The sequence below is a fragment of the Anser brachyrhynchus genome (assembly GCF_964034855.1).
Source record: "Anser brachyrhynchus genome assembly, chromosome: 2".
Lineage (NCBI taxonomy): Eukaryota > Metazoa > Chordata > Aves > Anseriformes > Anatidae > Anser > Anser brachyrhynchus.
This window is the reverse complement of record NC_137695.1, coordinates 131,502,384-131,529,633: the sequence shown is the minus strand read 5'-3', so window position 1 is coordinate 131,529,633 and position 27,250 is coordinate 131,502,384. Positions and strand designations below refer to the sequence as shown.

Sequence of the window (27,250 nt, the reverse complement as noted above, 5' to 3'; positions counted from 1 at the left end):
TTGATAAAGACAGCCTTACTAGAACCAGGTGAGGTGAAAGTTTCAGTTCCATTATCAGTGCTAATCTGAGAGATTACAACAGAGAAGAAAGAAATTTGAAAAGGAAAAAGAAAAGAAAAAAAAAAGTGTTCTTTAAAAAAAAAATAAAGCTTCCCCGAATGTACAGTAATTTGTAATTGCTATAATCCAATTTCCATTAAAAAGATTTAAGAAAATTATTTGCATTCTTGTAGTACAAAATACTGAACTTAGATTGTATTGGTACACTTTAATCTTCATAGGACCTTGACTTGACTTCTGGAAGAAGGGGCTTGAGACATATGATAGGTATCCCAAGTTAAAATCCAAACAACCATAAATCTTTTACGCGATTTGTGTAGGTGATGTCTTCACCTGAGGTAGTCAGGAGCCTTCAGTGGAGCCTTTGACTGTAGACCCAAATGATCTGTGTCAAAGTAAGGTAATTCGGTGAGATAGGTAGCTCAATGTGAAATGCGGTCGTCTTCAGCAGAGAGAGCACACAGTCCAGAGCGTGCCTGCCTTCAGCACATGTCAGAGATACACAAGCACCTCTCAGGACCAACAAGCCAGAGCAAAAGGTGATGCACTCCCAGATGCTTGATTGCAGTGTAATTCTGTGTTTAATCCCTGGATTTCCAGCTCACGGAGAGAACCGCATGCAGTGCAGCACTGGGCTTAGGCGGTGGAAGGACGTGATGAGATGCATCTACCAGTGCCATGCCATGCTCCAGATACAGCTGTCAGTGAGAGTAACTCTCTTAAAAAGTTAATGCAGGAAGGAGCAGCAGTCAAAAGTTTGACTGGAAAATCTGTCATTTACGAAAATCTAGAATAGGCGGTGTTACCAAAATGGATTTCAACAGCTAACTTTAATTTAACTATGATCTCTGTCTAGACTTAAGGCTTCATTAGCACCTGATGCAGGCTGAACACATCGTTCTTTGACTAGTTGAAGATTTAAGTAGCACCAATTAGAGAAGTAATTTACAATTGTAAATTGTACAATTTCCATCTCTATGGATAGATGTGTTCATAATTTGCTTAAAGATGTTTGCTTTGTATTTGTAAAGATTGAATTTGATAGGGTATTAGAATATCAGTGACTGAGTCTTGGCATACTTTCTTGGAGAAGTAAATTACCACTCTTATGTTTCCTGAAAACTGAATATTGTATCCCGCTGTCTCTTAGTTGCAAAAGCCTGTGATCAAACCAGATTTTTGGAGTAACAGTGTCCAGAGAAATATAGTCATTCCACACCTCCAAGACACATACTGCACCTAATCTTCATGCAAAAGCATGCACATTTTTACAGAAAAGATATTCTCTGAAGCTTTCTTTCTGTAGTTCTTTAATCCATTCCTCCACTGAATGACAGAACTCTTTTGTCACCTAAACTGCTCTGAGCAATACCTTTGTGTTATGCTCTTTGAGAGCTAAGGATGTGTGAGATAGAGGTGAGGAGGATTCTGATCTCAGATGGATGGTATATATCCAAAGATACTGGAAATTAAGAGAATTACTGTGGATTTACACCAATGAAAATTAAGTTGCCTGTACTTGAAAATAACAGGGAGAATAGTCTGAAAGTGCTCATTCTTCATGAGATTCTAAAAAATAATCACCTTATCTTTGCATGCCATAGATGTGGAAAAAGAAGACAATAAAGCTTTTAAACAATCAAAACCAAATGGATCAGAAAGACCCAGAAAAAGAAGGATCTACAAGGAAAAAAATCAATAAGCTGTCATAGGCAGAGATTTATCATTTACATATACGTAGCTTATGTTTCCTTCCAAATGTAAATACTGTGCATTTCTGTTTTCATACCTCGATTTATCCACACTAAATACATGAGCCCTTAAGCAAAGTCTAGAGCTGCAGACAGCTGAAATGGTAGAGGTGACATGAGATGGCACAGGCAGTCTGTAGCACTCTTCTGCTCCATACTCGAGACTTTCCAAAAGCAGTAACTGTCATCATGTTCTCGGCTGCCTCCAAGCCAAAGCATACCGTGTAGTAGACACTTGGCATTAGGCAGCCTGGTGACACTATGTGGTGGTTCCCAAATGTCGCACAGTGAAGGAAGAAAATGCCATGGGGAGAACAATGCTGAGGAGCACAGATTCATGTGGACTAGAAAGTTGGGAGAAACAGAAAACGGAGGGGGAATAAAGCTGGCCTACAGGACGTTGTTCTTGATTACACCTGACCTGTTTTAGTTGGGGTAATTCTACTTGCTGCTAGCAACAAGCATTTCCTAATGTATTTTAGCATTAGACATTACATCCTCTAATATTTATTGAATTGCATTTGTCAGCTGGCCTCCATGCAGTTCTCTGTTTTAGGGTGTCCTTTTGACCCTAAACTGCCTCAGCACTTTGTTTTAAAGGATAGAAGTATATGGATTTTTGAGATTACTTAAAGAGTTCTACAGGGCAGAAAGAGATCATGTTTGAGATCCATCAGCTGGGATACTGACCTGGAAGCTAAATGCATGTGCTACTCTGAAATACGTTTTAGATATTTACGATGTTCAGTCAAAGAACATCTCATTTTGTTTATTGCCACAGAGTCATCTGATTCTGCTGGAACAAAGCAACCTTGATCTTGCTTTAGTCCATTTGGCAAGATGCTAACAAATATCTTGATCTTATTAGTACATCAAAGGAAAATAAACTTTTTTAAAGAAGTTATTAAAGAGTAAAATTCAAAGAGGGGGTTGCTCATTTACAACTTTCTGTTCTTAGTTTAATTTTGAGTACGAGATGCACAGTATCCACCGCCACTCAGTTTTCCTGAAAAAGGATGTTGGAGTTTTGGCCACAGCAAAATGCTTTCAAACAATCAAGTTGTTTTTAGAAAATAGTTACAAATTTCCATCTAGAAATGTCTCATGTTGGAAACTCACACGCAGTGATTGGAAGTGGTGTATCTGTGATGGTTACTGAAGGCAGCCCTGGCCAGTTCCCCAAAATTTAACTGCAAGAAGGAGCCCTTGGAGCTGGTGCGCCAGTGATGCGTGCTGGTGGCTCTCAGGCTGACCTGGTAGGACTGCTACGAGGGCGAGAGGGGGCCCCTGTGGGACTGCCAGCGAGTCACAATTAATACTAATTGCGTGGGAAATCATTGTAATGCTGTGATGGTTCATCAGGGACCTGGAATGAGTTCAGAGTTGCGCTGGACCCAAGGACTGCGTGTCTCTTGCTGTTTGTCACTAGAAGAAAACCGTTCATTGCTTACTGCGGTGTTCAGTTGCAGTATTTTAAGGTCTGAATTATAATTACTGTGAAGAAATGTGGAACGGCTACCATGTATCGTGTAGCTTGGCTTGGGAACATTTGAGTTAAACTGTGAAATTCCAGTTGGTCTCAGCAGGGATCGCCGCTCACTTCTCTGCAGGCAAGGCGAGATAACTTCTCATTTTCTGATAGAAAAGAAAACAAACTTGGAGTTACGTGGAATGTATGCAGTGCACACATGAGAGTCTGCCTTTTAAGAGGGAAAAATATATATATAAGCATGTAATTGTGAAAGGTTTGCCTCTTAGAAATGCTGCCACCTTCCTCTCTGCATACCGACAGCTGCAAACATCTGCTGGGAGGGCGACCTGTTGCCTCGTCACACAATTTTTCGGTGAGGAAAGTGCAGTGCCTTCTCGAGCAGGAAAATGGCATTGTCACGTGGAGGGGGTGACCGGCCAGCCTGGCCAGGAGCTGTGGGGTGTGCGTGGCTCCGGAGCCCCGTGGCAGCACAGCATCGCCGCTGCGTCCCGCGGCCACGAGCGGAGGTTTGGGCAGGTGGGTGGCCTTTGTAGCGCTGGCCCTGCTGTGTCACCAGCCTGCCGCTTCGTCGCAGCCAAGGCTTCGAGTCGAGAGTTGCACTTGGGGTGACTCCTCCCCTGCTTCGGATGCTTGCTCACGCAGCCACCCACGGCCCTGAGACAAAAAACGTGTCAGGCGAAGCGGGGAGCCGCTGCCACGGCCTTCACCTCCCCTCCGGCCACCAGCTCCTCGTCACGCAGCGAGGCTTTGGCTGATCAAAATTACACTGCTCCTTTCCCCATCTCCTGTCATCGGAATAAGCGAGAAGAAGGAAAGGAAAAGTGCATGGCTGTGCATTAGGGTGTCTTTGCGATAGCGCCCGCTGCCAGGGCGGACAGAGGCGGCTTTGTGCGCGGGCTGCCGCGGGCTGGCAGCCGCCAAGGTGGAGGTCCGGCCGCGCATGCAGAACCGCAAAGGGAAGGAGGTCAGGGCTGGAGCTCCTGGAGCTGCATTTCCCGGGCTGCTGACAGCTCCTCCTGGTGTCCTCCGCACGGCAGAAACGGGGGCCTGGACGCGGAGGTAACGCTTTTATCCCTGTGGTGGCACGGCGGTGATTGCCGCTGTCTGGTTATTAATTAAAGCGCATGTGACACAGCGCAGGAGAAGTTTGGAGTCGGCGGTGCTCTGTAGGAGAGCAGCTCCGTGGCTGTCGTGCTGCAGCTGGGGGTGTTTGGAGTTCGTCTGATCCCTGTGTGAGGGTTTGGCTTGCATTACAATCAGCGAGAAAAATCTGTGCTCCCGTCAGAGAGAGAAAAGACCGTTTTGTCTCGTGCTTTCTTTCTTACTTTCTAAGCCAGAAGCTACTATACATATGCAACGTTAAACGGGTTTTGCTAACAGAAATACATTAACATACAGCCATTAGGCAAGGTAAATACTTCTTCCTATTAGCAGTTCCTCACCCCTGCAGGTACGCGGGGTGCATAAACTGTTCCGTGCAGTGGGAAAAAAATTAACATTTGTTCCACACACCTCAGCAGAAAGAAAAATGCATTTATTATTTTCAGCCGCTTTGGAATAACTAAGAGTAGGCAGACTGTGCCAAACAGATTTTGTGCTGGTGTGCAGTTATTTCTCCTGTGTCCTTACTACTTCAATGATATTTTTAGTGCCTTTTTTGTTGCTGTTGTTGTTATTTTTCTATTTTTAAAATGAAGATATATTTTGTCTGAGCAACTCTCAAGGTCTTTCTTGCTGTCCTTATTGCTGTTTGTTCCTTACAGTTGTTAACTATATTCCTGAGAGGTTGCACTGCTGTTTGGGGATGATAATAAGCGTGGTGGTAGAGGTGAGCACCCAGTAGCTGCTGCTCATGCTGTGTGCCCCGGCTGATGTGCCTGCAGGCACAAACACGAGCACTGCAGGTCGCTGATACAGCTCCAGGTTTGCGGTGATCACTGTCACAAGCAGTGTTTGAAAGATACTGGGATTTTGGGGGGAGATTTTTATAAGAGGGGATCAGAGAGGAGGAGAGTGTCATCTGCACACTGCACGGCTCTGCTCTTTTTTTCCAGCATGTCTGTGCCGGCTCTTTTGATTGCCTGGGATTTGGAAGGGCGTAGCTGGAGCCTCCTGTTCGCCTGGTGGCATGTGCCAGCCCCAGGGGACACACACGGCTCTTGTGCTGCTGCTTGGCCTTAATCTTCAGGGAGCAACTGTTTCAAGCAACAAACGCGTTGCCTTGAATGAGAAACTCTGGAAAACATCCCACTAGTGACAGCAGCAGCTGGTGCCGATCACCCTGGGCATCCGTCTGCCAAAAACAGTGGCACTGGCTGGGTGGCTGGCCAAATTATCCAGCTGTGCAACCGCTGGATAACTGAGTGGGCCAGCAGGTGAGGAAGTCTGGAGGAAACCACATTTGTCTGTTGTTACCCCCAGGAGAGGGAGGAGTGGAGCCTGAGATTAGATGCTGAATGATCTTGGACTTCTTGGGGACCAGCAAGGGTGGGGATCCCAAACTGGAGCTCATCTGCAGAAGCCAAGAAATGGAACCAGAATGGTTAAATTGGCTGCAATTCACACCCATTATTCAGCAGATGCTTTGCTGTAGGCACTCATGTCAGGAAATAAAAATGTACGTGGATAAATACAGTTTTCAGTTAAATCAGAATTGGTCAGTTATTACCGTGAATACACTGGGTTAGGATGGTGTAGAGCCTGTTGCTTTACTTTACAGTTTATTTCACTGCTATGTTTTGATTGGCAAACAGTTACATGGTCTCATTCTCTATTAGCTGGAAAAAGTGAAACAAATTTGTCTCCCACACATCAAACTATCCTGCTTAAAGTTCATGTGCTGAATGCTGCATGCCTCATTTATACGGCGGCATTTATAACCCATTTCCTCTGGAGTACATGACACTAAGGCAGGGTCAATTTAAAATAGATAGCTTTTCCTTACATAGTCGACTTTCATCTATTGTATATGTTTCTGTAAACAAAAAGATGCAGCAGTTTGTGATGGACGTCAGCACAGGCACAGCCTTTGCAGTAACTTCTTAACCAGAGCATCATCTTTTTTTTCAGCACAGAAGCTTTCGCTCCCTGCCTGGGACATCCCGTATGCAGACCCGCGTGGGCATTGCTGTAAGGTAAGGAGCACACCCACCGAGGGTCGGGAATTATAATCTTTCTTTCTAATTTTGCATTGCTGCCGAGTTTCCATGTGAGGAATTAATTCACTCTGCATCTGTTTTGCTTTCAGAAGGATTTGCATGTGTTTGATAGTGACAAGCATGTGATCAAAATTAACTGTTTATTGTGTATATGATAATGTGCCTTAAATGATACCGAAGTTTACTGTCGTGCATACCTTTTTTTTATTTTTTGTCCTGCGAGCCTCAAGCAGCCCCTTTGGGGAGAAGGCCACGTAGGCCTTTGGTGCACCTCTTTGTGCAGCAGGTCTCTATGCATCAGTTGCAGTATTTTATTCATTTATATTAAAAGAAGAGAGTCTGGTGTGTTTCCTGACTCCTAGGAATGCCACCACTTTGTCCTTCCCCTGCCAGCTGTAGTGTTGTTTTCCTGCTCAACTCCATATTTACTTCCTTTCCAGATTCTCTCCTCAGTTCCATAGGGTCATATAGCATTGATTGTCTTCTTCTTTTGGGGAGAATTTGGCTTCCTTTAGTGCTACCAAACAAGAGGGTGGTGGGTCTTCACTGTCTCACTCGGCAGCAGCCCCTGTCCTCTCTGTGTGCCTCCTACAAGCGATCCTATGGTCGGAGCCCCGTCCTTACCTCCTCTCCCAGCACCGACACGCGTCACGCTTCAACCCACCTTGTGCACCGAGCGAGCAAGTGAGTGATCAATGAACGGAGAGTCTGTTTGAGATGCAATGACTGGAAAATGTGTAGCTCTTCTAAATGTGCGTCCTGTAAGACAGGCTTTCATGCAGTGCTAGACGGACAACACGGCTAGCATGGGTACTGCAAAGGCCAGGCAAGTTAGCATAGTATAGCTGTGCTGCTTAATCTGCTTGTTTAGAGACACCCAGAATATTTATCTTAATCATCTGTTTCCGCTGCAGAGTAGGTACAGGAGGAAATACCACAGAGAGCCCTGTCACTGGGAAAGCGCATCATTTGAATGTGCAATGTAAATATTTTAACTAACTGAATGTAAACACTGTTTTGCCTTCAGTATGGGAAAAGGCTGTCACAGTCAAAAAAGAGCTGACATAAAAGTGACCCTGTATAGAGGAGATACAAAATTGCATTCGCACATTATGGTAATCAAAATAGAGTGCTTAATGAATTGCATAGTGTGAAATGAATTACAAACACAAATGTGCCTGACACAAGATGATCGGAAGTTGCTGCTGCATTAGCTTGAGAAGGAAGGACTTTTGTGATTGATGGGGATCTGAGGTCATGGGAGGGCTGATGTGTGCTACAGGGAGGCTGAGGACTCTGGAGGAGAGCTTAAACCATAAGTATGCTCTGCATGTCTCCATGCCTCTGGCTATGACTTATTTTCACCATGCCAATGGAGTTAATGCAGAAGTTTCCAAGGATTAGAAGCAACAAAGATAGATAGACAAGTAAGAAGCACCTCATTTCATTCACCCATTTGTTGTGGAGTTTTTTTGGTTGGTGGATTCAAAGGAAAGCAGAGTTGTTAGGAAGCTCAGAGAGGTTGCTCATTAGCTCTACCTACACTGGTTTCTTAAGTGCTTGAGGACAGGGCTTTAAGGATGGCACTTGTGTCCGAGTCACAAAAGTAGATGTGAGCAATTGTGAGATGACAATATTGCAAGTGATATTGAAAATCATGCCATTGAGAAATTTAGGGACATGCTGGAAAATGAACTATAAACACTTGGTGCTATTGCTTGAATGTGGAGACCTGGAATATATAAAGAAACAGTCTTGTGGCTTTTTATTTTTATCATGGACAAGATGGTCAATTGCTATGTGATAAGAAACCAGACATGGTTTAACCTCCAGTGCTGAGTTAGGTCCTGAAAAATAGTGGTATAGCAGAGATCACAGAATCCTCCAGATACTACTCAACTTTATCATGTAGTAAATGCGAAGAAGTAGAGACCCTACTGGTCATCACCCATTCCTCAAATTCCTAAGGAGGAGAAATGTCTGGAGGTGATATCTTTGGCTGTGCCTTCTAGCCTGTGGATTGTTAATATCAAAAGAGGGTGAAATGGGACAGAGGATTTGACTAGACTCCGTTGCTTATGAGAAGTTAGTTAGATATTATTTCTGTAGGCACAGATCTATGTAAACATCCAAGCAAGTAAGCTTTTGTTGGCTTTTTTTCATAGCTGAGAGATTTATTTTTTTAAGATTTTGTTTCTTATATTACAAAAAAAGGTTAATATGTATACATCTATCTTGGATGTACTGCTACTTTGCTCAAACAGCTGGAAACAAACATTTGCACATAGATCTCAGCTAAAAATGTCATTCCCTAGTTTAAAAACCTATATTGCGTTTTGTCATTCTCCTTGTTAGGGAAGGAACTATCGAAACACAATGAAAAGACAAAAGGGAAAAGTAGTCCCCCATGATAAATGCTTACAGTGGGAGCACAGATAAATCATGACCAGTGTAGCCTAAGTGGCATCGTCTGCCATTGCTGCTGTAGCCAAAGGAGCAGATCTATTAAGAGTAAAAATTATCCAGAGAGAGCAGAAGAAGCCAAATAGTCTAAGTCATCAGTAAAGAGAGGAATTATTCTGAGTATAGAGTATTTTTTTTTTGTGAAGATGCAAATTGTTTTGTGTAGATGAGACTAACTTAGACATTATTCTTAAATAAAACTTCTGTTGCCTGCAAATCAATCATTTTATGCAATAACATCATGTAACTATTCTCTCAGATGTAGATAAACCAAATCTTCTTTACCACTCAGACAGATATATCAATTTTCATGGGAAAGCATTGATACATTCAGAAAAAGGAACTTCTATTTTCCCTTTAGGAATGGGAAACTCACAAGCTTTTCTTGTTTTTCTTTTCTTTTCTTTTTTTAATTAAAAAAAAAAGAAAAAAAACTGCTTGCTTTAGCATGGGGGAAAAGGTAATAACAGATTAGTTTGTAGTACTGGATTCATAGCACTGCTCTTCTGAAAGAAAATAGTGCTATTTGAAAAAGGACTTTAGATGGTTGATGAGAGGGAGAGAATTTAAGAGGAGGGAGGAGAAATGCAGCTGAAAAATCTTTGGAATGACACTGTAAACTTCAGAGAGGAAAGGAATTAGATTAGAAGAGAGTGAGAAATAATAACGTGAAGGGGAACAGATTGTGCTGGTGAGATCTTTTGGCCTAGGTTTTAAAAAAAATTCAGAATATGATCTGCAATCTACATCTTTGTTTGGGAAGGGGAATGGGTATTTTTCCATTTATGGTAAAATGGAGTAATAATGTCAGCTGTTAAAACATTTTAAAATCTGCTTCAAACCAATTATTTATTGCAGTGTTAAAGGATAGACTGTTGTGGTCAGAAGAAAGAGAGGAGCTGGAATCAGTCCCAAAAAGTGCATGAAAGGATAATTTATATTTCTCTTCCAAGCCAGAAACTCTGTGAGTGAGGAGCAGTGGGACTGCTAGTCCTGTCCAGCTCACTCTCACTCAGTTATGAGACTGTGTTTTTAGGAAGCCTTTTTGGATATAGAAGTAAGTGAACAAATCTCAAGGATCAAATCTCTAGGTGGAACTTGGTAGCCTCCATGAAATCCAGGGATAAATAAGATGTGTATTTTGAGTCTGAAAGTGCCATCTGAGGCTACATTTCTGAGGCACGTGAGGACCATGGCATCCCAAGCATCTCTGGCATACACCTGAGAACTGGCTTTTGCAAGGTGGCATTTCTAGGGAGGGTGGCTGGGCCGCACGGGAGCTGCCACACCGCAGAAGCCACACTGTGGTGCGGAGTAGTCTCTGATCTTTGCCTACCTAGTCATTTCTAATGGAAAGACTGGATGGAGCACAGTCTTCAAATTTAAATCTGCGTATGACCTGGTCCGGGTGAACAGCAATAACTTTCAGCATTAGGTAAGTCTGTCTGTGAGATGAAGTTATATTTAAGCTGCCGTAGACTGTCACTAGCTGTAGACAAGCCACTGTCATCAGACTAAATTAGTTTCTTAGCTCTGCTCTTGTGGCGCAGCCAATTCCTTTTCAGTGTATGTCAATTAAGCAGAGTATGCTCTAATAATATTTTACATTTACACAGCACCTCTCATCCGAGAGTACTTTATAAATCATGTATATTCAACACCACTGACCTTTCACAGTCCCTTGAGTGCAGGAGAGCAACCATTTTACAAAAGCAATACAAACCATAGGATTTTTTTTTTCCTCTGGAATACTGGGGTGAACCAATTTATTATAGAATAAATTATATGTTTTCTAAGATACAGCTCCAGTTTTTAAAGATCCTTATTGAAAACTTCATCAAGATAAGGTGCATGATCCTATATTTTGTGTACAGCATGGACAAAGAGCTAATCCATCTTCCCAACACTGGACCTTCAGCATCAATTCAGTCTTGCCTCTAAATGAACATAAAAGTGTCAACACCTCTATGCCTTGACTGTCATTTTACCTGTAAATTGTCACCTCTTCTGGCAAGAATACATCTGATAAAAATCTTATAGTCTGCATTCCTTCTCAGCTGTTGAGGATCCTCCCAACTCAGTGTAAGCGGTACAGCAAAGTAGATACAGTAGAAAACCCATTAAATCCCCATTGAGGGGTTCAAATGTAACTCATCTTCCAGGATATCAAGGTCAAGAAAGTGAGCGTGGCTATGTGTTGGGCCCGCATATGCAGAGGAGAGATGAGCAAGGCCAAAGGCACGAGAAGGAGGAGGTAAATGGTGATGCATTCATCATCAGTTCCTGGCATTCAGTGTCCCTTGCCATAAACATTCAGAGGGTGATCCAAAGCCTGCTGAGGTCCGTTTGTGTCTATACTTGCTGCATTGGAGCTGCAGGGGCTGGCAGTGGCCTTTAGGGGAGTGTGTGAGGTCCTCAATCTGCTGGAGCATCCTCCCTGCCATGTGCTGAAGCTCAGCTGATCTGTAGGACTACCTAGGTGAGGGAAAATTCCCTCTATTTACTTCAGGAAAAAACTCCAGGCGAGCTGTTTTCCTTAATTTTAAACAAGTAAAATGGTAGATACGCAGTCTGTTATGTTACGGTATTCACCAAACCAGCAGTTCTGGAGGTTAATTTGGGCCTTATTTAATCTGTTGTTCTAAGCAGGAGAACAGCAACATTTCTGTTTTAGTTGTCCAATTCAACAAATGGATTGTAAAACTGCATTTAACTGTGAATGCCATGGATGGTAACTCAGTTAATAGCAGATTAAAAGAATCTTTAGTTTTTCGGTGTATTGTTTTGCCATTTATCTCTCTTCATAGCTTGTCTGGGTTTAATGTAGTTTATTCCATTTAGGAACATTACTGATACAAACCCCATTAAAGTAGGCATTATAGTCCTTGTTTTGATTAGCACTCAAGGCCACTAGATAATGATGCTTAAAAAAATCTCATCTTTCTCTCGTGGTCATTAGCACTGTGATCACCACCAACCTTCCTATGGCAGTGTCTTTTCTTTTCCCCCTCTTTAAATCCCAGAATCAACTGTGAATGCCTTTAATGTGCTCTGTGACATTTGAACTGGAACATTTATCTCAGAAATAACAGTTTGTGTTCTTTTATTACTAATGCTTGCAAGAAATCAGATCTTCATATGTGAGACATGGTTAAACACTATCATTAGTAGCCAGTATTTTACAAAGCTGTGTTATTGGGGCTATATATTTCATGGTGAGGCTTTCCAGACTTTCAGGTATGTACGTGTTCTTCTCAAACAACACTCTGACTACAGAAAAAAGTTTGCACCTCTCCTACCAAGCTAGCGAGCAGGACCATTTCAGTCCCAGACTGGTATAGGCAATTAAAATAATTTCCTCACATCACATTTTAAATAGTGACATGTAATTCTAGGACAAAGCCTCTCAGCACCTCTTTCCAACATTCATCTGTGCTCAGAGGACGAGCAGCTGCTGTTACATGCTAATGCCTTTCGAGGGTGAATGCCCATTTTAGGACATTATTAACGCTGTGCAAATGGGTGAATTTTCCAACCTATTGCACAGAGTTGATGTCACGTGCTGTTCCCTTTACAAGTTTTAGTGTTAAGCAAAAAGAAAGGCATGATGAGAAAAATGATGAGTTTGAAGTGTCCTGTTAGGCCTACTGGTTTGAAGGATGGGGAATCCATTATTACATGCTGTGGGCATGGGGAGCCTTACAGGTGTGTGAAGTTGCTGGTCTCTAGGGGCAGAAGGCTACCTAGGGTAATTTATCAGCTCATTTTACCAGTATTGCTGCATTTTACATGCTGTAGGTGAACACTAGTGTACATGAAAAGAGGCACTTACCTAGTCTTCATGCTTTATTCTTAAAGACCAAAGTATCTGTGTCTTTTCACTACTCTCCAGCTGCAGGTGCGAGAGCTCGACAGTCTCCTGAGGTCCTTTGAGCTACTCGTCAAAGCCTCAGAGCAGGCTGAACACTTGTTTTCATGAGCGTATTTCTATACAGAGATAAAAACTGATTTATTTTTTTTTCTCTCTCAAAGTCCTGAAGAGCATAAAGATGCGTGCACAAAAAAAGCATGTCATATGGAACGTCATCGGAGATAAGCCTTGGCTTATCACTCTACCATATTACTACTGATGGCACGTTTCCGGCTGTAGCCAGGCTCCTGGCCCCACAGTGGCCCAAGCCACTGAGCAGCCATGGAACAGCCTGGCTTGGGGAATGTGTCTGTGCCAAAGCCACCAGCCCTCAGGAGTTAGCCCGGGCCCACGGCAGGTCATCTCACACACCTTTCAGGTGGCATAAGCTGAGGGGCGGCGTGAGAGCAGGGGCAAGTGGCCTGGAGTGCCTTCTTTCATTGACATGATCCACCAGTTATTCGGGCTTAAAAAGAAAGGGAGCCAAACTTTGTAGAAAATGTTTGTAATTTTCATTGCAGTGCTTCTCCGTTCTTCCTGTCAGTATAAACCTTCTGAGTACAGAGGCCCTTTTTGCCCTTTTATCATATTGAGTCACTTAATCTGTACTCCTTTGGCTTGGGGGTTTCTTGAAGAAATTTGTTCACTAGGGCATCCAGTTCTGCTCTATTTCTACTGCTTGTTTTGTCTAGCCTTGCTCAGAGTAGATAACTAAGGCCACAGTTAAAAAGCATTAACATGTTGGTATTTTACCAGCAGTTACACATGAACCAGGCTGAAGAATGAGCTTCAGAGTGGAATAACACTGGATTTAGTACTCAACCAGTCAACAGCTTAATTTGCTTTTCCCTGTTACTATTTTTACCTAGATTGTTGCCACACTTAAATTCAAAGGCATTTCCCAGTATCTAAACAACAGAAGATAACCAGATCTCTGGAAGATATTATCATAATAAAATCCATTTAAAAATATTTTCATCCTCACTTATGAATTCCTGATATAAGGAGAATAAATTCCTGCAGTTTGATTTCTTCTTATTTACTTAATTTATATGTTATTTTAACTGTGAATGAGGCTTTACAAAATCACAGGGTCACAATCTTTGTCCTAAAGAGATTGTAGCTGAAATGAGACACAACATATAACCAATAGCTTCAGTAGACAAAGCAGGATTACACCAAACAAAAATGAGTCGTATTGTGTACGTTGTATACATTGTAAGCTTGTGATAATGCTATTGTTTGGAAAATACCTGTTTGTCACCCCTGAACATGGCAATTATTAACAAAACTCTGGAACAAAGGCATCATTAGCGCTTGATCTTTTAAACCAGAAAACTTGAGACACTAGTGAATAATTATTCCTTTCTTAAGGGGCAATTAATTTGAAGAGCTGGATTTGATGGAAGCAGTCTTCAGTGGCTTTCTCAATGATGTGGCCTCCAAGGATCTTCAGTCTGTTTTTAGACCCTTCTTCTAGGCTAATGACATTAACTTTGACTTCAGTGTTTTATTACATGATGAAGGGTAAGGCCTCTTGGAGGCTCCAACAGGACTTCCACACTTCCTTCACTCTTCATTGAGGGTACATGGTGGTTAGAGTCATAGGATAGCTTAGGTTGGAAGGGACAGTTTAGTTCCAACACCCCTGCCATGGGCCAGGACACCTCCCACTAGACCAGGTTGTCCCAGCCTGGCCTCAAGGCCACACTTCGGGGATGGGACATCTACAGCCCCTCTGGGCAACCTATCTCACTACCCTCACAGTAAAGAATTTTGTCCTTATATCTAATCTAAACCTACTTCCTCTTATTTTAAAGCAATTACTCCTTGTCCTGTCACTACACTCGCTGACAAAGAGCCCCTCTCCAGCTTTCCTGTAGGCCCCTTTCCCTTCTCTAGGCTAAACAAACACAGGTCTCAGCATTTCTTCATAGGAGAGGTGCTCCAGCCCTCTGATCATCTTTGTGGCCTTCCTCTGGATCCGTTCTAATAGGTCCTGGTCTTTTTTTATGTTGCGGACCACAGCACTGAATGCAGCACTCCAGGTGGGGGTCTCACGAGGGAAGCAGAGGGGGAGAATCCCCTCCCTCGCCCTGCTGGCCATGCTGCTTTTGATGCAGCCCAGGATGCGGTTGGCTTTCCAGGCTGCAAGCACACATTGACAGCTCACGTCGAGCCTTTCGTCCACTGGTAGTCCCAGGTACTTCTCTGCAGTACTGCTCTTAATCCTCTCACCGCCCAGCCTATACGTGTACTAGGGACTGCTCCGACCCATTTGCAGGACTTTGCATGTGGTCTTATTGAACCTTGCTGAGGAAGAGTTCACTGATTTTTAAGTAAAGGAGTGTCTTAGTACACACATGTAGAGGTCTATTTCTAAAATTTAGTTAAAAGTATCCTACTCATACTTTGTTTCTGGGAGTAGGCCATAATTGTGCACTACATTGTTTGAGTATTCCTCAAGTAGAACAGGTGACCATCATCAGGTAAATAATGTATGTAGTTAGATCAAGTCCTCAGGTTTTATTTTGACATTTGAATAACAAGGTGTTTTTTGAATGGGACTTCTGGATGATGAACTGAGGTTTGCCCACTATTTTCAGAGCTCTGCTAAAATAGAGCTGATCTCATCCAATCTTCAGAGCAGAGGAGCAGGTGACACATCAGAAGTCAGAGCAACGTGGGCTGGCAAAGGGTATGGGGTTGGAAACCTCCCCACCTGCTCAGTCCCCTCTGCAGGAGAGGCCAGTAAATTGCTCAGATACGGAAGAGGGTTGGTGTACTTACTCACCTACCCCACAGGCTTCTTGTGTGGCTAATTAGTCAATATTTACACAGCTTTGTGAAAATGCTTTAGAAATGCCAATTATGAATTATAATTCTCTTGCAAAGTTGATTGGGAGTCCACATTTGCATGTTGAGTCAGGCCATGGTAGTAAACCTTTCAAATAATGTCTCATTTAAATGCCTTACCTATTCCTTATCTCCTGCATGCTTTTTTTTTTCAAAAGGATGATGAGAAGCATTAGTTTACCCTCAGGAAAGATCAGGTCTGACTGTTTTTAATAATGAGTTATGTACTTAGTCACAGTAGGTAAATTTACAAACCAAGCAGGACACACTCAGAGATCGATTCTGTCTGTTCAGCAGATGGCTTTACACCATAGGCATCAGGACGAGCCTGCTGAGACTTTAAAACAAATACTTCTAAGTAACATTGCCCATAAGCCTGTTAATACAGTGGCAATTCCTATTTTAAACTCTGCCGAGCTCCTACTTTATTTATATCCTATCTATTTACTGAGGTATAATAGATTTACTCTGGGAAGAGACTAAATCTCAGCAGACTTACACTGAAGGCTGACATTTAAGTTTCAACTTGCTTTCACAAGATAGTAACTAATGCTTAGCACTAACCACAGGGTATCTGGATATTTTTTTCATAGTAGCACACCGGTAATGAAGACAAAGGCAGAACAGCCTACAAAATAACTCCATGACTTGACTTAAAATTTTGAAATTCCTGAGACCTCAGTTGCAGCAGGAATACTTTTGTATTATTTTCTAAGGTGTCTGCTTTTTCTTGTAACATTGTTTTTTTTTTTCTGGTCTCTCTAATTGAATAATAAAAAGGTTTATTATTTATTTTATTTTGATGTAAATTGGTTGAGCGAATAATAGCCTCTATTGCAGTTTTAATATTTTAGCATGTGGATACTTATGTTAATGGTGCTTTAAATAAAAAGAAACCTGCAGTTGCACTTACTTCCAGAGATGGCACCACTTCCTGTTTTCAGCTTTTATATGAGAACACAATTGGGCCAGAAGTTCCCTGCATACCTATCTCTTTACAGTAACATAAAATTTTAGTGAGGAAAAATTGCAGGGAAATGAATACTTCATTTTAAAAGGTTCACAAAGGGAAAAGAATGTGTTTTGGTTCTTGCTTTGTATTGTTTTGTTTTGTTTCTGAATTCTTTTAACAGCTGTTAGTCCTGTGCTTACACACGTATTCTGTAGCTGCATGGGGATGTTTAACATAATGTTGGTATGGGCACACGCATTGATACTCCGCAGATGGGTCTTAAATATTCAGATGATGGCCAGATTCATGTGGTTTTATTTGCTTCTTCTCTTCTCTACTCTGAGTCCTAAACATCATCAGATAATTAAACATTATAGGGTCTGTGGTACTGAACATTTTGGAAAATCTGGTTATTCCCTTTTGGTTTTGCCAGCTGGAAGGACTGTGATGCTCTGGCATTGTTCTGCTTGCAGAAAATAGTTCTTTTGATACTGGATTGAAATGTTTCATCCCTACATAAATCCTTATTGCTTTCTAACAAGGATTTAGTGCTAATAGTATTCAGCACTTCTGTAAGAAATGATTATAGAGGAAAATGTATCTGTTTAACACTTACGTATACTGGTATGATATTCAACTGCAAATTAAGACTCCCAAATTTTGGGAAGTGCCTGCAGGCACCTTCTAGCCTCACTGTAGCAGAGACCAAGCCCTCCCTCAGCTGCCCACCCAGAAGCATTTGGGATGCCCTGGGATGTTTTTCCATGTCTCTAATCACTATTTGGGAAGCACGAGCATTCCCTGTAGGTCCTGTGCCATCTCTGCCAGCCGCATCCAGGTGCTGTGGGTGTCACGGGGAGTTCTCAGTAGCGCCTGAAGCCTCTGCGTGTGCCACGAGCCAGTGCTGTCAGCAGAGGCTGCAGAGCGATGGAGGTCACCCCAAGGCAGGTATCGAGAGGCAGGCTTCATCTGCCTAGAGGCAGGGCACAGAAAGCTGCTTTAAATGCTGTAGGCTATGTCGCCTGGCTTCCAGCTGCCGTGCCAGAAGGGCAACCATCCCCTGCCGTTCCTGCATCAAGTTGTCCATCTCCACTAAAGTGTCTGCCAAGCCAAGCCAGAAAGCTGCATCAGGGGAAAGCCAGTGTCCCTGAGGCTAGGCAGCACCAGCATACTGGAATAAATTGGGCATCCTGAAGCGGCTCAAATGGCTATCTTTCCGAGACAGCAGTACGTATTCCATGGTAACTGGCTTATTTTCTCCACCCATTCGGGCAGACCTTTGAATTTTTCATCATCATTTAGTCTTTTCCTTGCTTTCACTTCACCTGTGTTTGCCAGCAGTGCTGTCTTTGCCTGTTAGCATTTGTGTACCAGCTGCTGTGCTTTTTCTTTTTCTGGCAGTTTCCATGCAGATTTTGCTTGCTGTTTTCCCAAAACATTTTTGGTGCACATCAGCATTTTATCTGTTTGAATGCACTAGGGAATGATAGGAGCCATGATCTATTTGGGTCAGCACATGCTTGTGTGTAACGATTCCAGAATGAGGGATTTTTCTAAGAATAAATTCCCCCTCACCAGTCTGGGTTCTCATTCTTGTCCACATAAAATCCATTAGCTCCCTTCTGCTATTTTTAGGCTTGTGAAACTGGGATAAAGTGAGTGGAGTCTTTCTGTTGTTTTTGCTTTCTTTCAGCCAAACTTAGGCTTGTGTTTCTCTTGTTGGTTGAATAACTCATTGAAATAGAAAGGCAAGTAGTGTAGCAACTACTCCAAACTAAGGTCTATGGTCATGTGTTACTTGTCAGCTGAAAATCCAAAAAGGGCTCTCTAAAAGGATGTCACGGTTGTTTTTCTGAAAGTAGCACACCAACTAAATACTGCATCGAAGAAAATAGAGAGCTGCACGACCTCTGCTTTTCAGGCAGTTAGCCAGATGTTCGTCGTAGTCAAGAAAATCTTTCAACAAAAGCAAAAATTAATTTACTGTTGCTGCCATCAAGTTAACCTGTAAGTGTTTCAGCTTTCAATAACTAGCGGTCACCCTCTTGATCGGTGAACGCTTTCTTTTCAAAACTGTCCCATTAAACTGTTTTCCATTTGCAGAATCTGATTACTTTACAATAAAATTTTCTCCCTAAGCAATGGAAAAGGATGGAAAGACGTTTGTTCACCATTAGTGTTAGATTATCCATTAAAATTAGCCACATTCAGGGGGGCATTACAGAAGGCCTGAGCATGGCACAGAACAAGGATAAAGCAGATGAAACACTGCTTGGTGAAGTCGTTTCCTGGTTGTGTGGGAGCAGAGGCAGCGGCTGCCTTTGTGGCATGTGTGCAGGTGGATGCAGGTAGAGCTGCACCTGTGTGTGTTCGTGCCGTGGTCACACCTGCACAGCTGAAAGGCTCTAAATAAGAGGTGGATACTGCTGGCCAGCCATACACACCTTTCAAGCTGCTTTTCCCCTCGTATATCACCGGAGTAAGACTATTCTTCTTCTTGCCAGCTCTGTTTTGACTTTCTCTCCTCTCCCTGGAGAACAGTTATCCTGTATCCGATCTCGGTTTTCATCAAATTCCCGTATTGTTCTTTGCCCTCAAAGCCTTAACAAGACCAATTTCTTTGGGGGAAAAAAGTAACGATTGGGTCAACACAAAACCGAAAAATGGAAGAAGAAAAGGCAGGCGGTTATTGATTGTGGGAAGTGATGTGATGCTCCGCATGTCTCGCCTACCAGCAATTGCTTGTCTGTCATAATGCTTTGGCAGTTCTTCGCTCAAAGTAGTGGTAAAACTTTGTGCAGTGGGATTGATGTACTTATCTTTATCTCTGCAGTGCTACACATATCGTAGGTCTTCCTGCTAAAGTTGTGCTAATGATAGTAACAGGGGAAAGCACAGAGGCAGGGGAAGTCTCACAGCATCAGTGATTCTTAAATTGCAGAAAAATTGATGCCAACAGGCAGCAGAAAGAGCAGACTAGAGGAAAGGGGGGAAAAAAAAGGATATTTTTTTTTAGTCAGTTGATTGTGAATGAGCAAATTGAAGTTTACAAGGTACAGGCCCAATTCTGTCTTCTGATTCTTTCTTCAGAAGCAAGAGGTGTATTTTTATTAGGGATTATGAGTTATTCTTGTTGAGGAAATGCTCTGTTTATTCCAAGTTCATAGTGCAAAGTGGTGGTTAATAGATAACATTCAGACTAGAGATCTTCCTTGAAATGACATGAGAAGTTTTCTTTCATGAAGTCCATTTCCTGTCACAGATATTTTCCTGCACAGATCTCCATCAAATATCCAGCCATCAGGAGAAAGAGATGAAAAATGTAAACTGTCTTTGCTGGATACACAAGTGCAGTATTCATGCCTAGCTTTATGGGGTGATTCTTTTCGATAGTGTATGAACCAAACATCTCAATTAAACCTCAAAGGAGAAGACCTGTTTTTCATTAGCTCTGAAGACGTTCAGAATTGCATTAGTTGCAGCTCATTAGATCTTATAATCGTATTTGCTGTGGAGGGAGTGAGGGGTTTGGGTGTGCGTGGAGGGAACCCTGCTCATGGATCATTCCCATAGGATTGCAGATTAGCTTTTATTGCCTCAGTCCATTGGGATCAAGTCCAGAGTTTTATATTTTACTCTTCACAGCAGGAAAGCTGGAGAAAAAAATGCCAGCAAGCGAGTGTTGGGGAAGGAATTAGTTTGATTGGTTTTATCTCATTACCCCACGCTGCTCTGGCTGGCAAATGGGATGCTGTGTGTGCCTTGGTGTGGAGGGGATGCCACAGGATATGCTGGAATATCACAGGCAAGTCATTGTTTGCATTTGCCCCAGTTCTTTCCCCACCCATTACCTATTTCCAGTTGGAGCAACAGAATGATATCACTGTGCCCATCTTGGAGAGAAATTGCAATGAAATGGTACAACAGCAGGAGACCTGTGTTTCCAACCTGAGGGAGGAAAGAAAGATGATGTAAATATGGCACTGGCTGGGGACACCAGGTATCTGGGATCAGTTCTCATCTCTGCCAAAGGTCTCTTCAACAGCCATCTAATCCTTCTCTGTCTTGGGCTTTTTTTCAGGAAAAAGAAGTTATTCACACAAAGATTCTCTAGTGTGCTGCATTGGCCTTATCTAGATAAAACATAAGCTCTTCAGGATCTGTAGCAATGCAGAAGGTCTTGCATATGTGCGCTGAATAATTAAGAGAAAAGCTGGCATTTCTAATGAAATGCAAATGCTAAGTTGAAAAATCACTTTACTGAATGGAGTGAAGAACAAGAAATTCGAACCTGAAGTAGATCTTCAACTTTACGAAATGCACGACAATGTGAACACTTTTTTTCTTTAAATTTGTCTATCACTAAGCTAAATGACTGACTGCTACTTCCAATATTGCAGAATATTACACAGCTCAATTCTCACTAATTCCTTTTTCTTTGAGATTATTTAATCTTAAACATAACAAGCCCTTCTTACGGAATTTGTGCTTTACCTCTGTGGACTTCCCCTTGGCTTCCCTGGAACACTCCTTTCTTTCCAAGTTTTAAACTATATGCTAGTGTTGGCACTCAGTAATGTGGGCTTTTTAGTTTAAAAAATATTTTGTTTAGGTTTTTCAAAACTGGAATGATTTTGGTGTGCTTTATTTTGGGGGGATCTCACTCAAGACGCATTAAAAGGCCCTCATACCCAGACATTTTGATACGAGGCATTTTTAAAGTTTCTCGGCTTAGGTATAATTAATCTCATTATATGTACTAAATTTTTACCAATGTAAAAGTTAAGTATCTAGTCATTGAAAGACATCTAATGTTCTCCTGTGATAAGTACAGAGGTGAGACCTCTCAGCTCGGATCCTTTAGATAGTGTCTGAGTGAGCAGAAGCCTGGTTTTAGAGATTCAAACACACAAGTTGAAATCCACCCTTATGAAGTAGTCTTTCTTTAAAAAGCATCCCACTTCTGTAGCAGCATTTCATCACAGACAATCAGAGCATTGTGTTTTGCTACTGCATACTTTGCGAGCTTCCATATCTTTAAAAGTTCGGGGTCTTTTGGAAGTTGGAGGTAGCCTCTGGAAAAGTACTGTCTCCCCATTGTGTTTCCTGGGCCTGACTGAGACATCAGTTTGAAAAATGGATAAGACTGCCATGGAGTTTAGAGGTCTTTTAGGTCAGATCGCAGAGGCAGTCTCTGTGTGTGCCTACTTTCTGAGTTAATTCCATTTCCATTATTATTACCTGAGTTTGCAAAAGGGCTGCTTGAACCACTTCACACAGAATGTTGTTGCACTGCAAAGGCTAAAAGGGCACTTGGCATGGTAGAATTATAACCAGCAAAGTGCAATTATAAACAGGCTGTGTTTAATAAGAAATAACATCTAGTTCCCGGAAAAGCAAAGCTATCAGGAATAATAGTGTCAGAGCTGGAAAAAACTCCACAAAGACAGCTTTCATTTCTATATGCTCTAAAGTATGCAGTAATCGTGGTCTAATTACCTCACTGCAGCCAGAAAGCAATATGGGATAGTGTGGGGGTGTGGGAAAGAGAATAATATGCTACAATTAAGCTGTAGTCTTTGGCATGGTCACTCATCAGATAAAGCTTTTCTGCTGGAGCATTCAAGGCAGTCATTACTTGGCTGCTAAAGCCTGGAGAAAATATGCAGTGGAGTTCCTGCGAGCTGTTTCACAGAGGCTTCATTATCAGTTTCTTCCCCAGCAGCTGCCAGGGCTCTGTGCTTGAAAGCTCTGTCCTCAGCGCTGGTTTGTCCCAGCTTGTGCTGGGGGTTTGCAGGGCCGGTAACGGGTAGTTCTCTTATCAGTGACACAGGGGTAATGTTGTCACCCACCCTGGCATGAATTTGTGAGCTCTAGGCTGTTAGTTTGAAATAACGTTTGTGTAGGACCTGATTTATAGCGTCAGATACATTCAGCAGAGATTTGTGAGCGTATGGCTTATACACAGAAAGACCCTGTGGACGTGGCAAATAACAGTGCTAGCTACGTGACAAGTTAGGTGTGTAATTATGCACATTTATTAACCCCTGGTTGCAGGCTCTGCTTTGCTGGGACATCGTCACGTTCACATGCAATTATGCTCACCCTCCTTTGAAAATCCAGTTTTACAGTCTGCTAGAAAACCTTGTTCTTGTTTTCTGAATAATAAAATCTCTTCTTTTCTAAACTTCTTCACCATTTTTATAGGAACTATTCTGCTGACTTGAAGCAAGCTCTTGAATTCATGTGCTTAATTGTTCATATAACTGCCTTGATTTTTCCCGCTTTCCAGAATGTCTTTCTGAGGAGGAGGAAATGCCTACGATGCAGGCTTGTGTGCAATTAGGACCACTGGGAGCATAGGGAGGGTTGGGAAACGGGAGCTTCAGAGGGGAGGCAGGCTGTGAAGAAGCGAGCAGAAGAAGGAAGGCCAGGCAGAGGGAAGCGAGGAAGCACGGCGTGATATTGCTCAAGCTGGAATACACCTGAGGCAGAGGTACAAGTTTCTGATGGAGAATTGGAAGTGGCAGAAGGGAGATTTTATGATGGTCTGTGCCTGGAGGTCATGGAATTGAGAGCAATATGTAAGGAAAGAAAAGATATTTGGTGATGGCTCTGAGTTTGTGAATTGCTATAATTCTAATAGGAATAGAGAGCAAAATGTAGAAGTCAGTTCAACTTTGAATATGTTGACCTTGAGGTGACAAGGTCTGACATGGCATGGGTGAGTTGAGTGCAGGTGGCAGTGTAGGTCAGCATTTACTGAGACACAGGCCTTTTAAAATGATTTCTGTGATGCCACAGATAGATGGTTTCAGAGAGGCTTGGTTTCTCTTCAGGGGATGTTAATGCTTAAAGGGGGTTAAAAGTGACTGGTAGTTTGGGACTGCTCGGTTTTTCTGGGGTCTGTTTTTGCGTTATAGAGTACACAGAGATCTTTGATAAGCTAGCAGTGATTTCTTTAAAAGTAGATACAGTGGGGGATTAAATCAGGACCTCATCATTCTGCTGTTTCACAGAGCAGAAACATGAGCTATTTTGAAGGCTTACGGCATGCACAGCCTCAGAAAGACTTGTCTGACAGCCTACAGCAGCGCTGTAGTCCATGTCAGTAATTCTTTCCAGCATCAGGCTTTCAGGACCAGCCCTTAATTATGTGCACATCTGGTCTGCTGTAGCAGTTCCCGACTGCTTGCAATAGGACGTGTCTTTTTGTCTTCAACTGTTTCAGTTACAAGGGTGCTGCCAAGCCAAGTAGCTCAAAATGCAACTGCACTAGGACAGCGTTAATCTGTCATAGGGAAGGATTTGTTCTGATTTAGTGTTCAGCAACCCCAAAAGCGAAATGGGTTAGACACTGGAAAACGTGATCTTGGTCTTAACGTTTGCATAGTTCAGTACTGGCTCTACATATAATCAACTAGAAGCTGAAACACCATAAGACAGGTGCAGAAAAACTAGCACAGATCGGTCATACAACTTTTCTACAGCGCATTTGCAGAAGCCTCACAGTCTTGATTCTGGTAGCACGGTGGTGTAAGGAGAGTTTCTGCAGGCAGGACCTCAGTGTAGACAGCAGTCCTGTCGCCTGTTGTCTCTGGAAGCATTTAATAGTGTGCAATTACTCTTAAGTACCTAGCACCAATTTAAAACAAGGATAATGTTTGTGTATTCAGGCTGTTCTGTGGTGTCATCTATTTTAATGTAGAAATGCCTGTGAGTTATCTGAACTTTCTCTTTTTGATAACATTTCCACATCTTTGTACTTACTTTATTAGGTACCCATGCATGTTCATTGCTATCTTAGCATTGTTTTTGTCACTTGTAACTGAGGTGGTTGCCTCAGGCAGCAAACAGAAGTAGATACTGAGGAGACAGACAGGAGCTGGAAGCTAATGAGAAGAGCTGGGCTGGGTAGAAAGGTGGGCACATCCTGTGGTGGAGGAGTGCTGAGAGATGGATTTCTATCACAGGGGCATGAGGTCAAAAGGACCCATTATATTCAGATTCTTGGTCTGAGATAGGAAGGATCAGTAATTAACAAGTTAGAGCAGCCAGAGGTGTACTTTTGCCTGCAGTCAAATGGCTCTTTCCCAAACTGATACCAAACACAGCTCAGGAGTTAGCTCAGGGACCACTCCTGGTGGGCAGGTTGGTGGACGACCACCATTTTATGGGGAAGAAGTAAATTTAACCTTATGGACACAGACTGTGCCATGCTGATTGGCTCCAATGCCTGACAATTATCCCATGCATGTTTAATTTAATACTGTGGATGTGATCTTGAGCACAACTCTCACTGCCTTCTGCAGACAGACTCCAAGCCAGAATCTGCAGCAGGAGATACCAGTGAAAAGTTTGGCCTGATTATTTTGCCCGTACAGGGACAGATGCAGCCCTGATGGCATCCCAAAATTTGGGCATTGTGTGAAGTTTTGCTATCAGGAGTCCACCAGCTGTGGCAAGCTGCAGAAAGGAAACACCGAGGAGCCACTTCCAGACAGCACTAAAGGATAAAGGGAGCTACATCCATGATGTTACTCGCACCTGCAAGGCCCTCTTCCCCACTCTCCCCAGTCCCTCCCAGGTCTGCACTAGTAGGGTGGAGGGGATCTTCCAACCCAGATGATATGACTAACCTGTTTTACAGTTTAGCAGTGCTATCACAGTAACCGGAGGTACTGGATATGGGAGGAGCAGGCAGGAGAAGAGAGTGCGAGGAGGCCTTGCAGCCTGAGAGGGAAGCTCAGCACAGAGGGCAGACCCACGAAGCTCCTGGTCTGACAGCTCTGGTCTGAAAGAGAGCTGTGAGCCCTGAGCCGTCCCGGCTTCTCTCCTGTCCTCTCACGTTTGGGTTCTCACATCCAAAGTCATTCAGTTGTCAGAACAATTTCTTCCCTTGCCTAGGCTCTATCTATAATTCATTAAGGAAACCAGAAACGCGGAGCCATCGGCTTTTCCCACCCATTTCCCCATGGAAAGTGATGGAAACATGGGCCTAACGTGGTTTGTAACAGGACGTGAATGAAATGGTTGTAAAGCCCAGAAGCACTGATAGGACACCGAGGGGATGGTTGGTGGGAGAAGTGCCCATAGAGAGCCTCAGCCCTGGCAGCGGGCACGGGGACGTGCCGCCATCTCCTGACGTGCCTCCCAGGCCACCGGGTCTGCATGCACAGGGTCTGGCCATCCCCAGGCTTTAAAGGAGTTCAGGTCTCGATCCAGGCTTTTGCAGCAGCTCCCTCATGAGCTGAAGTTCTCACTCTACGCACTCCCAAAAATTGCAGCCTTCCCACGCTCTTTTGTATATCTCACACTCAAATTGCTTGCACCTTGTACCCTTCTGTCCTCACTCTGAAATGCCCGAGCTGTGCTTTATCCCTACAGAACTTGTAAGGAAAAATAACACATTATTCACAGTAAAAGTGTAGGTCATGTAGTGAAATATCTGTCTTTCTGAAACCACAAACATAATTGTGCATTTAAATGCAATTTTGAAGAAATGGCTATGAGTGTTATTTGTCATATAGATTCCACTAATGGTAAATATTGATGTCTAAAAAGCAAGAGAAAGTTCCAACAAGGAGGAGAAATTCTATTCAATATAATGTAAGAATTAGTTTTCTGAACTGATAATGATTTTGAAATCTGAGCACAAGCCATCATTGGCACTTTGCCCTAGATGAAATAACTTTTCTTATCCAGGCATCCCAAGTCTGTCTTTATTATTCCTTTTTATAGAATTTAGTGTCAACAGTAACTTGAGATTTCTGAAGAAAGATACCCTTGCTTTTTTTCTGGAAAGAGTGCAGCTAAAGAAATCTTCATCTTCAGAGATCTTCACATTCTGAAAAAAAAAATGTTCAGCTGACCATTATTCTGTCCCAGTGGTGTCTCCCCGCAAGGTTAAGCTATTCAAGTCTCGCAGTCTTTCAAGGGTGGTAGCAGGATATTTTTTCGAGCCAGGCGGATGACAGACTCTGTGAAAGCTGCATCCTTAGCAGCAGGGTTTTGTTCACCCCTGAAGCACCATCACAGGAGCCGTAGCCGTGAGGACAGCAGGCACAAATACCTTTCCCCTAACAGAAAGCTTCACCAGAGGGCAGCACGATATAACTTTTTATTGTAAAAGCAGTAGTTAACCATTTCAGGCGTCTAAGAGATTTTTGACATTAGCTGCTTGTTGTCCCGTAGTCATGATTGCAAGTAAGTTTCTGTCTAAAACTAGCTTCTGAAGCAGCTCCAAAACCCATTATATTAACCATACCTTTTAGTTCCCAGGCATTCCCCAAGTGGAAGCAGATGAGTCCATTGTATTTTTAATGTCCTCTCTGTCAGGTTTCTGTCCCAGGCTGGTCATGGTAGCTGGTGGGTGCTTGTCCAGCTTCCAGAAGAGCCCCTGTGTCAAATGCACCTGCCTGAATGAAAATGACCTGTTTTATCCTCATAGTTTGGGAGGCATTGAACAGTAGGAATGAGTCCTCTGATGGCACCGCCTGAGAAGGGTGCTCTCTCCAACACAGGGTGAATATAGGCATGCTTTGTTTACATTATATTTATATTTACTTGTTGCTGTTCTGTACTTAAAGCAGAACTGTTGAGCAGCTT

At 42.8% G+C, this 27,250-nt stretch overlaps 1 protein-coding gene across 2 annotated transcripts in view; it reads left to right on the top strand.

Annotated features, from left to right (window-relative positions):
* Positions 1-27,250, top strand: part of PAG1 (phosphoprotein membrane anchor with glycosphingolipid microdomains 1) — a 109,001-nt gene that overhangs the window by 57,374 nt on the left and 24,377 nt on the right. The window contains exon 3 of one of the 2 annotated variants that reach the window (XM_080578990.1): positions 6,373-6,437. The gene's annotated coding sequence lies outside the window, so the exon portion shown is untranslated. Of the gene's footprint in view, positions 1-6,372; positions 6,438-23,033; positions 23,139-27,250 lie in introns of those variants that run through there. The other variant, XM_080578991.1, reaches the window with a different exon arrangement.